Source organism: Convolutriloba macropyga, chromosome 1 (genome assembly GCF_964194025.1).
Source record: "Convolutriloba macropyga chromosome 1, txConMacr16.3, whole genome shotgun sequence".
NCBI classification, from domain to species: domain Eukaryota; kingdom Metazoa; phylum Xenacoelomorpha; order Acoela; family Convolutidae; genus Convolutriloba; species Convolutriloba macropyga.
The window spans coordinates 77,706,805-77,720,307 of record NC_134468.1 but is presented as its reverse complement, the minus strand read 5'-3'; the positions used below and the strand labels follow the sequence as shown (position 1 = coordinate 77,720,307).

The window sequence follows — 13,503 nt, the reverse complement described above, 5'->3', positions numbered from 1 at the left end:
AGAATTTCTTCATCACTGCGACCATGGCGCAGTCGGCAGCGCGTAAGTCTCATAATCTTAAGGTCGTAAGTTCGAGCCTTAATGGTCGCAAACTTAAATATTTTAATTCTACCACTCACAAATCAATATACTATCCACTTCGAATCAAAATAAAGATTTCAATTTCTAATAATACGACATATTACGGAGAGATTAAAATAGTTTCGAGAACTCGTTAGAATGAAAGATCGACATTTCATTAGAATTTTCATAATCAAACAGCTAGGAGTTGCCGCCGGCTTAGATAGCCAAATAAAATTTTCCTAACTCTTATACTACAAAACTGGGATGAGAATAGAACAATTGAATTCTTGTGTGATTTACTGTGAACGATAATAGCGGGAACAAACAGAAATTTATGAAATATTAGCGTTACTCTTTTTGACTTGTCAGTGTTTGAAATAAAATTAAAAATTTTGCGACCAGTGAGAAGCAAACTCACAACCATAGGAATATGAAACTGACGTGCTGTTGACAGCAAAGGGTCCAGCAGGGGAACAATTTCCTGCTTTTATATTATTTGAAAAATCCATGATAGGAGTAAAATTAGATTAGATTGGCAGTCTATTTTTCTAGTTTAAGTCATAACTTCGATTAGGTTCGAAATCGGCACAACTCAGCAAAAGAAATTGACACAACTCAGGAATTTCAAGTTTTCAGTGCTCAAATTATAGGGTTTTGGCTATCATGTGTCCGACGCGTTGATTTTAAAATGTTGACAATCGGCTCGTAGTATGGTCTCAGAATGTTCACTCTAAAACAAACACCTCAAATCTATGATAGAAAAAAAACCTAAAATTTGAACGTAAAAATTTGAAATTGCTGAGTTGTTTTGAGTTTTGACTTAACTGAAGTTATGACTTACAACAGAAAAAAACAATAACATTATTTTTAAAAAAGTTAGAGGTAGAATTTCTTCATCACTGCGACCATGGCGCAGTCGGCAGCGCGTAAGTCTCATAATCTTAAGGTCGTAAGTTCGAGCCTTAATGGTCGCAAACTTAAATATTTTAATTCTACCACTCACAAATCAATATACTATCCACTTCGAATCAAAATAAAGATTTCAATTTCTAATAATACGACATATTACGGAGAGATTAAAATAGCTTCGAGAACTCGTTAGAATGAAAGATCGAAATTTCATTAGAATTTTCATGATCAAACAGCTAGGAGTTGCCGCCGGCTTAGATAGCCAAATAAAATGTTCCTAACTCTTATACTACAAAACTGGGATGAGAATAGAACAATTGAATTCTTGTGTGATTTATTGTGAACGATAATAGCGGGAACAAACAGAAATTTATGAAATATTAGCGTTGCTCTTTTTGACTTGTCAGTGTTTGAAATAAAATTAAAATTTTTGCGACCAGTGAGAAGCAAACTCACAACCATAAGATTATGAAACTGACGTGCTGTTGACAGCAAAGGGTCCAGCAGGGGAACAATTTCCTGCTTTTATTTTATTTCAAAAATCCTTGATAGGAGTAAATTTAGGTTAGATTGGCAGTCTATTTTTCTAGTTTAAGTCATAACTTCGATTAGGTTCGAAATCGGCACAACTCAGCAAAAGAAATTGACACAACTCAGGCGTTTCAAGTTTTCAGTGCTCAAACTATAGGGCTTTGGCTATCAAGTGTCCGAAGCGTTGATTTCAAAATGTTGACAATCGGCTCGTAGTTTGGTCTCAGAATGTTCACTCTAAAACAAACATCTCAAATCTATGATAGAAAAAAACCTAACATTTGAACGTAAAAAGTTGAAATTGCTGAGTTGCTTTGTTTTTGACTCAACTGAAGTTATGACTTACAATAGAAAAATACAATAACATTTTTTTGAAAAAAAATTAGAGGTAGTAAATTCTTCATCACCGCGACCATGCGCAGTCGGCAGCGCGTAAGTCTCATAATCTTAGGGTCGTGAGTTCGCGCCTCACTCGTCGCAAACTTCAATATTTTAATTCTGCCACTCACAAATCAATATACTATCAACTACGAATCAAAAAAAAAGATTTCAATTTTTAATAATACGACGTATTACGGAGAGATTAAAATAGCTTCAAGAACTCGTTAGAATGAAAGATCGACATTTCATTAGAATTTTCATAATCAAACAGCTAGGAGTTGCCGCCGGCTTAGATAGCCAAATAATACTTTACTAACTCTAATACTACAAAACTGGGATGAGAAAAGAATAATTGAAACTTTGTGTGATATATTGTGAACGATAATAGCAGGAACAAACAGAAATTTATGAATTATTAGCCAGTTACTCTTTTTGACTTGTCAGTGTTTGAAATACAAATAAAATTTTTGCTATCAGTGAGAAGCAAACTCACAACCATAAGATTATGAAACTGATGCGCTGTTGACAGCAAAGGGTCCAGCAGGGGAACAATTTCCTGCTTTTAATTTGTTTGAAAAATCGTTGATAGGAGTAAACTAAGATTGGCAGTCTATTTTTCTAGTTTAAGTCAAGTCCTAACTTCGATTAGGTTCGAAAATGGCACAACTCAGCAAAAGAAATTGACACAACTCAGGAGTTTCAAGTTTTCAGTGCTCAAATTATGGGGTTTTGACTATCATGTGTCCGAAGCGTTGATTTCAAAATGTTGACAATGGGCTCGTAGTTTGGTCTCAGAATGTTCACTCTAAAACAAACACCTCAAATCTATGACAGAAAAAAACCTAAAGTTTGAACGTAAAAATTTGAAATTGCTGAGATGTTTTGAGTTTCGACTTAACTGAAGTTATGACTTACAATAGAAAAATACAATAACATTTTTAAAAAAAAATAGAGGTAGTAATTTCTTCATCACCGCGACCATGGCGCAGTCGTCAGCGCGTAAGTCTCATAATCTTAAGGTCGTGAGTTCGAGCCTAACTGGTCGCAAACTTCAAAATATTTCAATTACCACTCACAAATCAATATACTATCCACTACGAATCAAAATAAAGATTTCAATTTTTAATAATACGACGTATTGCGCAGAGATTAAATAGCTTCGAGAACTCGTTAGAATGAAAGATCGACATTTCATTAGAATTTTCATAATCAAACAGCTAGGAGTTGCCGCCGGCTTAGATAGCCAAATAAAATTTTCCTAACTGTTGTACTACAAAACTGGGATGAGAATAGAACAATTGAATTCTTGTGTGATTTATTGTGAACGATAATAGCGGGAACAAACAGAAATTTATGAATTATTAGCCAGTTACTCTTTTTGACTTGTCAGTGTTTGAAATACAAATAAAATTTTTGCTATCAGTGAGAAGCAAACTCACAACCATAAGATTATGAAACTGATGCGCTGTTGACAGCAAAGGGTCCAGCAGGGGAACAATTTCCTGCTTTTAATTTCTTTGAAAAATCGTTGATAGGAGTAAACTAAGATTGGCAGTCTATTTTTCTAGTTTAAGTCCTAACTTCGATTAGGTTCGAAAATGGCACAACTCAGCAAAAGAAATTGACACAACTCAGGAGTTTCAAGTTTTCAGTGCTCAAATTATGGGGTTTTGACTATCATGTGTCCGAAGCGTTGATTTCAAAATGTTGACAATCGGCTCGTAGTTTGGTCTCAGAATGTTCACTCTAAAACAAACACCTCAAATCTATGACAGAAAAAAAACCTAAAGTTTGAACGTAAAAATTTGAAATTGCTGAGTTGTTTTGAGTTTCGACTTAACTGAAGTTATGACTTACAATAGAAAAATACAATAACATTCTTTTTAAAAAAAATAGAGGTAGTAATTTCTTCATCACCGCGACCATGGCGCAGTCGTCAGCGCGTAAGTCTCATAATCTTAAGGTCGTGAGTTCGAGCCTAACTGGTCGCAAACTTCAAAATATTTCAATTACCACTCACAAATCAATATACTATCCACTACGAATCAAAATAAAGATTTCAATTTTTAATAATACGACGTATTGCGGAGAGATTAAATAGCTTCGAGAACTCGTTAGAATTAAAGATCGACATTTCATTAGAATTTTCATAATCAAACAGCTAGGAGTTGCCGCCGGCTTAGATAGCCAAATAAAATTTTCCTAACTGTTGTACTACAAAACTGGGATGAGAATAGAACAATTGAAATCTTGTGTGATTTATTGTGAACAATAATAGCAGGAACAAATAGAAAATTTTGAAATATTAGCCACTTACTCTTTTTGACTTGTCAGTGTTTGAAATAAAATTAAAAATTTTGCGACCAGTGAGAAGCGAACTCACAACCATAAGAATATAAAACTTACGCGCTGTTGACAGCAAACGGTACAGCACGGGAACAATTTCCTGCTCTTGTTTTATTTGAAAAATCGTTGATATGAGTAAACGTAGATTGGCAATTTATTTTTTTAGTTTAAGTCATAACTACAATTAGGTTAGAAATCGACACAACTCAGCAAAAGATATTGACACTCCAGTGCTCAAATTATAGGGTTTTGGCTATGATGTGTCCGAAGTGTTGATTTTAAAATGTTGACAATCGGCTCGTAATTTGGTCTCAGAAAAGTTCACTCTAAAATAAACACCTCAAATCTATGATAAAAAAAAACCTAAAAGTTGAACGTAAAAATTTGAAATTGCTGAGTTGCTTCGATTTCTGGCTCAACTGAAGATATGACTTACAAGAGAAAAATACAATAACATTTTTTTTGAAAAAAGTTTGAGGTAGTAAGTTCTTCATCACCGCGAACATGGCGCAGTTGGCAGCGCGTAAGTCTCATAATCTTAAGGTCCTGAGTTCGAGCTTCACTGGTCGCAAACTTCAAAATATTTTAATTCTACCACTCACAAATCAATATACTATCCACTACGAATCAAAATAAAGACGTCAATTTTTAATAATACGACGTATTACGGAGAGATTAAAATAGCTTCGAGAACTCGTTAGAATGAAAGATCGACATTTGATTAGAATTTTCATAATCAAACAGCTAGGAGTTGCCGCCGGCTTAGATAGCCAAATAAAATTTTCCTAAATCTTGTACTACAAAACTGGGATGAGAATAGAACAATTGAATTCTTGTGTCATTTATTGTGAACGATAATAGCAGGAACAAACAGAAAATTTTGAAATATTAGCCACTTACTTTTTTTGACTTGTCAGTGTTTGAAGTAAATTTAAAAATTTTGCGACCAGTGAGAAGCGAACTCACAACCATAAGATTATAAAACTTACGCGCTGTTGACAGCAAAGGGTGCAGCACGGGAACAATTTCCTGCTTTTGTTTTATTTGAAAAATCGTTGATATGAGTAAGCTTATATTGGCAGCCTATTTTTCTAGTTTAAGGCATAACTTCGATTAGGTTAGAAATCGGCACAACTCAGCAAAAGAAATTGACACAACCAAGGAATTTCAAGGACCCTATTATTTGAGCACTGAAAACTCAAAATTCCTGGGTTGTGTCAATATCTTTTGCTGAGTTGTGTCAATTTCTAACCTAATTGTAGTTATGACTTAAACTAAAAAAATAAAGTTAGAAATTGACACAACTCAGCAAAAGATATTGACACAACTCAGGAATTTTGAGTTTTCAGTGCTCAAATAATAGGGTTTTGGTTATCATGTGTCCGAAGTGTTGATTTTAAAATGTTGACAATCAGCTCGCAATTTGGTCTCAGAAAGTTCACTCTAAAACAAACACCTCAAATCTATGATAGAAAAAAACCTAAAATATTAACAAAAAAATTTGAAATTGCTGAGTTGTTTTGATTTTTGACTTAAATGAAGTTATGACTGACAATAGAAAAATACAATAACATTTTTTTTAAAAAAAAGAGAGGTAGTAATTGCTGCATCACCGCGACCATGGAGCAGTCGGCAGCGCGTAAGTCTCATAATCTTAAGGTCGTGAGTTCGAGTCTCAGTGGTCTCAAACATGAAGATTTTAATTCTACCACTCACAAATCAATGTATCCACTACGAATCAAAATAAAGATTTCAATTTTTAATAATATCGACATATTACGGAGAGATTAAAATAATGAAAGATAGACATTTCATTAGAATTTTCATAATCAAACAGCTAGGAGTTGCCGCCGGCTTAGATAGCCTAATAAAATTTTCCTAACTCTTATACTACAAAACTGGGATGAGAATAGAACATTGAAATCTTGTGTGATTTTTTGTGAACGATAATAGCGGGAACAAACAGAAATTTCTGAAATGTTAGCGTTACTCTTTTTGACTTGTCAGTGTTTGAAATAAAATTAAAATTTTTGCGACCAGTGAGAAGCAAACTCACAACCATAAGATTATGAAACTGACGCGCTGTTGACAGCAAACGGTCCAGCAGGGGAACAATTTCCTGCTTTTATTTTATTTTAAAAAAAAATCCTTGATAGGAGTAAACTTAGATTGGCAGTCTATTTTTCTAGTTTAAGTCATAACATCGATTAGGTTCGAAATCGGCACAAGTCAGCAAAAGAAATTGACACAACTCAGGAATTTCAAGTTTTCAGTGCGCAAATTGTAGGTTTTGGCTATGATGTGTCCGAAGTGTTGATTTTAAAATGTTGACAATCGGCTCGTAATTTGGTCTCAGAAAGTTCACTCTAAAACAAACACCTCAAATCTATGATAAAAAAACCTAAAATTTGAACGTAAAAATTTGAAATTGCTGAGTTGTTTTGATTTCTGACTTAACTGAAGTTATGACTTACAATAGAAAAATACAATAACATTTTTTAAAAATTTTAAAAAAATAGAGGTAGTAATTTCTTCATGACCGCGACCACGGCGCAGTCGGCAGCGCGTAAGTCTCATAATCTTAAGGTCGTGAGTTCGAGCCTCACTGGTCGCAAACTTGAAGATTTTAATTCTACCACTCACAAATCAAAATATCCACTACGAATCAATATAAAGATTTCAATTTTTAATAATTTCGACATATTACGGAGAGATTAAAATAATGAAAGATAGACATTTCATTAGAATTTTCATAATCAAACAGCTAGGAGTTGCCGCCGGCTGAGATAGCCTAATAAAATTTTCCTAACTCTTATACTACAAAACTGGGATGAGAATAGAACAATGAAATCTTGTGTGATTTATTGTGAACGATAATAGCGGGAACAAACAGAAATTTATGAAATGTTAGCGTTACTCTTTTTGACTTGTCAGAGTTTGAAATAAAATTAAAATTTTTGTGACCAGTGAGAAGCAAACTCACAACCATAAGATTATGAAACTGACGCGCTGTTGACAGCAAACGGTCCAGCAGGGGAACACTTTACTGCTTTTATTTTATTTGAAAAATCCTTGATAGGAGTAAACTTAGATTGGCAGTCTATTTTTCTAGTTTAAGTCATAACTTCGATTAGGATCGAAATCGGCACAAGTCAGCAAAATAAATTGACACAACTCAGGAATTTCAAGTTTTCAGTGCTCAAATTGTAGGGTTTTGGCTATGATGTGTCCGAAGTGTTGATTTTAAAATGTTGACAATCGGCTCGTAATTTGGTCTCAGAAAGTTCACTCTAAAACAAACACTTCAAATCTACTAGCAAGCCCGCAAAAGCATCACAAAATCATATCCGAGCGGATTTAAAAAAATATAGGATTTTTTCGTGGCAACTCGGGCTCGAACCCATGCCCCTCGTTTAACAGCCACAGCTCTTGCTTCTTAGGCTACCGACGCGTATTTTTGGCGTCCATTACCTTATTCAACAGCAAATTTTTGTTAAGCGACAATTTTGGCTTTGCTGTAATTAAGGTGCGCTATGTTGAACCAGCGCAATGAATTAGCATAAACCGAGCTTCTACAACCAAAACTTCTACAACAAACGACAACCAAATCCCAAAATTATTTCAGAGTACATTATAGATCCTTTTCCTCCCCTACTTGGGCTTGAACCCATGTCCCTCGCTTGACAGCTATAGCTATTCTACATAAGCAAAATTTTTATCAATGTCTTTTTTTGTTTCGCGTGTTTTTGCTAAGCCATATGCTAATGCAGAGCAGGCTCCTAGGCATGATTGTGTGGGATGCATTCTTAAGGATCGCTAAAACATGTGAACATAGGAGCGCTGCTAAACATTGCGTTCAAGTGCAACTAAGACGAAAAATATTGGTCGATGGCTTTTTGTCTCGCTTGTTTTTGCTGAGCCGTATGCTTAATGAGCAAAAAAAAACATTTACAGATCAGGCACCTAAGCATGGTCGTGTAGGCGGCCTGTTTAATGATCGTTAAAACATGTGAAGATAGGAGCGTCGTTAACCACTGCGTTCAAGTGCGACTTACATTTAATATATTAGATAAAGAAGAATCGATAAGAAGGGAATTAAAGGTAGCAAGAAGGAAACACAATAGTGGATGAAAAACAAGATTCACCATTTTTGAGACCAAAAGCAGAGGCCGTTTTTTTAAACCGACTCGGTCTCGAACCCATGCCCCTCGCTTCGCAGACACAGGTGTAATCCCTTGCACTACCGACGCCTGTTACTGTTGTCTATCCGTAGTGGCTACATACGAATATTGGTCGATGGCTTTTTGTCTCAATTGTTTTTGCTCAGCCGTATGCTTGATGAGCAAACAAAAACCTTTACAGATCAGGCACTTAAGCATGGTCGTGTAGGCTGCATGTTTAAGGATCGCTAAAACACGTGAAGATAGGAGCATCGTTAACCACTGCGTTCAAGTGCGACTTACATTTAGTATATTAGATAAAGAAGAATAAATTAGAAGGGAAAGAAAGAAGGGAGCGAGGAAACACAGTAGTAGATGAAAAACAAGATTCTATATTTTTGAGACAAAAAAAGAGGCCATATTTTGCACCGACTCGGTCTCGAACCCATGCCCCTCATTTCACAGACACAGGTGTAATCACTTGCACTACCGACGCCTGTTACTGTTGTCTTTCCGTAGTGGCTACATACGAATATTGATTGATGGCTTTTTGTCCCGATTGTTTTTGCTCAGCCGTATGCTTGATGAGCAAAAAAACCTTTACAGATCAGGCACTTAAGCATGGTCGTGTAGGCTGCATGTTTAAGGATCGCAAAAACACGTGAAGATAGGAGCGTTGTTAACCATTGCGTTCAAGTGCGATTTACATTTAGTATATTAGATAAAGAAGAAGAAATTAGAAGGGAAAGAAAGAAGGGAGCGAGAAGGAAACACAGTAGTGGATGAAAAACAAGATTCTATATTTTTGAGACAAAAAAGAGGCCATATTTTGCACCGACTCGGTCTCGAACCCATGCCCCTCATTTCACAGACACAGGTGTAATCACTTGCACTACCGACGCCTGTTACTGTTGTCTATCCGTAGTGGCTACATACGAATATTGGTCGATGGCTTTTTGTCTCGATTGTTTTTGCTCAGCCGTATGCTTGATGAGCAAAAAAACCTTTACAGATCAGGCACTTATGCATGGTCGTGTAGGCTGCATGTTTAAGGATCGCAAAAACACGTGAAGATAGGAGCGTTGTTAACCATTGCGTTCAAGTGCGATTTACATTTAGTATATTAGATAAAGAAGAATAAATTAGAAGGGAAAGAAAGAAGGGAGCGAGAAGGAAACACAGTAGTGGATGAAAAACAAGATTCTATATTTTTGAGACAAAAAAAGAGGCCATATTTTGCACCGACTCGGTCTCGAACCTATGCCCCTCGCTTCACAGACACAGGTGTAATCCCTTGCACTACCGACGCCTGTTACTGTTGTCTATCCGTAGTGGCTACATACGAAAATTGGTCCAAGGCTTTTTGTCTCACTTGTTGTTGCTAAGCTGTATGCTTAATGAGCAGAAAAACATTTGCAGATCAGGCACTTAATCATGGTCGTGCAGGCTGCATGTTTAAGTATCGTTAAAACATTTGAAGATGGGAGCGTTGTTAACCATTGCGTTCCAGTGCGACTTATATTTAATATATTACATAGATATAGAAGAATAAATAAGAAGGGAAATAAAGAAGGCAGCAAGAAGGAAACACAGTAGTGGATGAAAATCAAGATTCACCATTTTTGAGACAAAAAAACCGAAGCCATTTTTGGCACCGATTAGGGATCGAACCCATACCCCTCCCGTCACAGCCACAAGTCTAATCCCCTGCACTACCGAGGCCTGTTACTGTTGTCTATTGAACTGGCTACATACGAAAAAGAATGGTCGATGGCCTTTTGCCTCACTTGTTTTCGCTAAGCTGTATGATTAATGAGCAAAAAAAAACATTTGCAGATCAGGCACTTAAGCATGGTCGTGTAGGCTGCATGTTTAAGGATCGTTAAAACACGTGAAGATAGGAGCGTTGTTAACCATAGCGTTCAAATGCGACTTACATTTAATATAATAGATGATAAAAAAACCTAAAATTTGAACGTAAAAATTTGAAATTGCTGAGTTGTTTTGATTTCTGACTTAACTGAAGTTATGACTTACAATAGAAAAATAAAATAACATTTTTTAAAAATTTTAAAAAAATAGAGGTAGTAATTTCTTCATGACCGCGACCACGGCGCAGTCGGCAGCGCGTAAGTCTCATAAACTTAAGGTCGTGAGTTCGAGCCTCACTGGTCGCAAACTTGAAGATTTTAATTCTACCACTCACAAATCAAAATATCCACTACGAATCAAAATAAAGATTTCAATTTTTAATAATTTCGACATATTACGAAGAGATTAAAATAGCTTCGAGAACTCGTTAGAATGAAAGATAGACATTTCATTAGAATTTTCATAATCAAACAGCTAGGAGTTGCCGCCGGCTTAGATAGCCAAATAAAACTTTACTAACTCTAATACTACAAAACTGGCATGAGAATAGAACAATTGAATTCTTGTGTGATTTATTGTGAGCGATAATAGCAGGAACAAACAGAAAATTATGAAATATTAGCCAGTTACCCTTTTTGACTTGTCAGTGTTTGAAATAAAATTAAAATTTTTGCGACCAGTGAGAAGCGAACTCACAACCATAAAATTATGCAACTGACGCGCTGTTGAGAGCATACGGTCCAGCAGGGGAACAATTTCCTGCTTTTATTTTATTTGAAAAATCCTTGATAGGAGTAAACTTAGATTGGCAGTCTATTTTTCTAGTTTAAGTCATAACTTCGATTAGGATCGAAATCGGCACAAGTCAGCAAAAGAAATTGACACAACTCAGGAATTTCAAGTTTTCAGTGCTCAAATTGTAGGGTTTTGGCTATGATGTGTCCGAAGTGTTGATTTTAAAATGTTGACAATCGGTTCGTAATTTGGTCTCAGAAAGTTCACTCTAAAACAAACACCTCAAATCTATGAAAAAAACCTAAAATTTGAACGTAAAAATTTGAAATTGCTGAGTTGTTTTGATTTCTGACTTAACTGAAGTTATGACTTGCAATAGAAAAATAAAATAACATTTTTTAAAAATTTTAAAAAAATAGAGGTAGTAATTTCTTCATGACCGCGACCATGGCGCAGTCGGCAGCGCGTAAGTCTCATAATCTTAAGGTCGTGAGTTCGAGCCTCACTGGTCGCAAACTTGAAGATTTTAATTCTACCACTCACAAATCAAAATATCCACTACGAAGCAAAATAAAGATTTCAATTTTTAATAATTTCGACATATTACGAAGAGAATAAAATAGCTTCGAGAACTCGTTAGAATGAAAGATAGACATTTCATTAGAATTTTCATAATCAAACAGCTAGGATTTGCCGCCGGCTTAGATAGCCAAATAAAACTTTACTAACTCTAATACTACAAAACTGGCATGAGAATAGAACAATTGAATTCTTGTGTGATTTATTGTGAGCGATAATAGCAGGAACAAACAGAAAATTATGAAATATTAGCCAGTTACCCTTTTTGACTTGTCAGTGTTTGAAATAAAATTAAAATTTTTGCGACCAGTGAGAAGCGAACTCACAACCATAAGAATATGAAACTTACGCGCTGTTGACAGCAGAGGGTCCAGCACGGGAACAATTTCCTGCTTTTGTTTTATTCGAAAAATCGTTGATATGAGTAAACGTAGATTGGCAGTTTACTTTTTTAGTTTACGTCACAACTACAATTAGGTTAGAAATCGACACAACTCAGCAAACGATATTGACACAACTCAGGAAATTCGAGTTTTCAGTGCTCAAATTATAGGGTTTTCGCTATGATATGTCCGGAGTGTTGATTTTAAAATGTTGACAATCGGCTCGTAATTTGGTCTCAGAAAGTTCACTCTAAAACAAACACCTCAAATCTATGATTAAAAAAAACCTAAAGTTTGAACGTAAAAATTTGAAATTGCTGAGTTGTTTTGATTTCTGACTTAACTGAATTTATGACTTACAATAACATTTTTTAAAAATTTTAAAAAAAACTAGAGGTAGTAATTTCTTCCTGACCGAGACCATGGCGCAGTCGGCAGCGCGTAAGTCTCATAATCTTAAGGTCGTGAGTTCGAGCCTCACTGATCGCAAACTTGAAGATTTTAATTCTACCACTCACAAATTAATATATCCACTACGAATCAAAATAAATATTTCAATTTTTAATAATATCGACATATCACGGAGAGATTAAAATAGCTTCGAGAACTCGTTAGAATGAAAGATAGACATTTCATTAGAACTTTCATAATAAAACAGCTAGGAGTTGCCGCCTGCTTAGATAGCCAAATAAAACTTTACTAACTCTAATACTACAAAACTGGCTTGAGAATAGAACAATTGAATTCTTGTGTGATTTATTGTGAGCGATAATAGCAGGAACAAACAAAAAATTATGAAATATTAGCCAGTTACCCTTTTTGACTTGTCATTGTTTGAAATAAAATTAAATACTTTTGCGACCAGTGAGAAGCGAACTCACAGCCATAAGATTATGAAACTTACGCGCTGTTGACAGCAAAAGGTCCAGCGCGGGAACAATTTCCTGTCTTTGTTTTATTCGAAAAATAGTTGATATGAGCAAACGTAGATTGGCAGTTTATTTTTTTAGTTAAAGTCATAACTACAATCAGGTTAGAAATCGACACAACTCAGCAAAACATATTGACACAACTCAGAAAATTCGAGTTTTCAGTGCTCAAATTATAGGGTTTTGGCTATCATGTGTCCGAAGTGTTGATTTTAAAATGTTGACAATCGGCTCGTAATTTGGTCTCAGAAAGTTCACTCTAAAACAAACACCTCAAATCTATGATAGAAAAAAACCTAGAACTTGAATGTAAAAATTTGAAATTGCTCAGTTCTTTTGATTTTTGACTTAACTGAAGTTATGACTTACAATAGAAAAATACAATAACATTTTCTTAAAAAAAAATTAGAGGTAGTAATTTCTTCACCACTGCGACCATGGCGCAGTCGGCAGCGCGTAAGTCTCATAATCTTAAGGTCGTGAGTTCGAGCCTCACTGGTCCCAAACTTTAAGATTTTAATTCTACCACTCACAAATCAATCTATTATCCACTACGAATCAAAATAAAGATTTCAATTTTCAATAATATCGACATATTACGGGGAGTTTAAAATA

At 35.3% G+C, this 13,503-nt stretch overlaps 1 protein-coding gene and 8 non-coding genes across 10 annotated transcripts in view; 8 read left to right on the top strand and 1 right to left on the bottom strand.

Moving 5' to 3' along the window:
* The window catches only part of LOC142342925 (uncharacterized), a 243,881-nt gene that overhangs the window by 64,793 nt on the left and 165,585 nt on the right, over positions 1 to 13,503 (bottom strand). The gene's annotated exons all lie outside the window — the stretch shown is intronic.
* Trnam-cau (transfer RNA methionine (anticodon CAU)) lies at positions 18 to 90 on the top strand. Its single transcript has one exon. It is a non-coding gene; the product is annotated as a tRNA-Met (tRNA).
* Positions 965 to 1,037, top strand: Trnam-cau (transfer RNA methionine (anticodon CAU)). The gene has a single exon. It is a non-coding gene; the product is annotated as a tRNA-Met (tRNA).
* Positions 2,859 to 2,931, top strand: Trnam-cau (transfer RNA methionine (anticodon CAU)). Its single transcript has one exon. It is a non-coding gene; the product is annotated as a tRNA-Met (tRNA).
* Trnam-cau (transfer RNA methionine (anticodon CAU)) lies at positions 3,803 to 3,875 on the top strand. The gene has a single exon. It is a non-coding gene; the product is annotated as a tRNA-Met (tRNA).
* Positions 6,772 to 6,844, top strand: Trnam-cau (transfer RNA methionine (anticodon CAU)). The gene has a single exon. It is a non-coding gene; the product is annotated as a tRNA-Met (tRNA).
* Positions 10,495 to 10,567, top strand: Trnam-cau (transfer RNA methionine (anticodon CAU)). Its single transcript has one exon. It is a non-coding gene; the product is annotated as a tRNA-Met (tRNA).
* On the top strand, positions 11,439 to 11,511 carry Trnam-cau (transfer RNA methionine (anticodon CAU)). The gene has a single exon. It is a non-coding gene; the product is annotated as a tRNA-Met (tRNA).
* Trnam-cau (transfer RNA methionine (anticodon CAU)) lies at positions 13,320 to 13,392 on the top strand. The gene has a single exon. It is a non-coding gene; the product is annotated as a tRNA-Met (tRNA).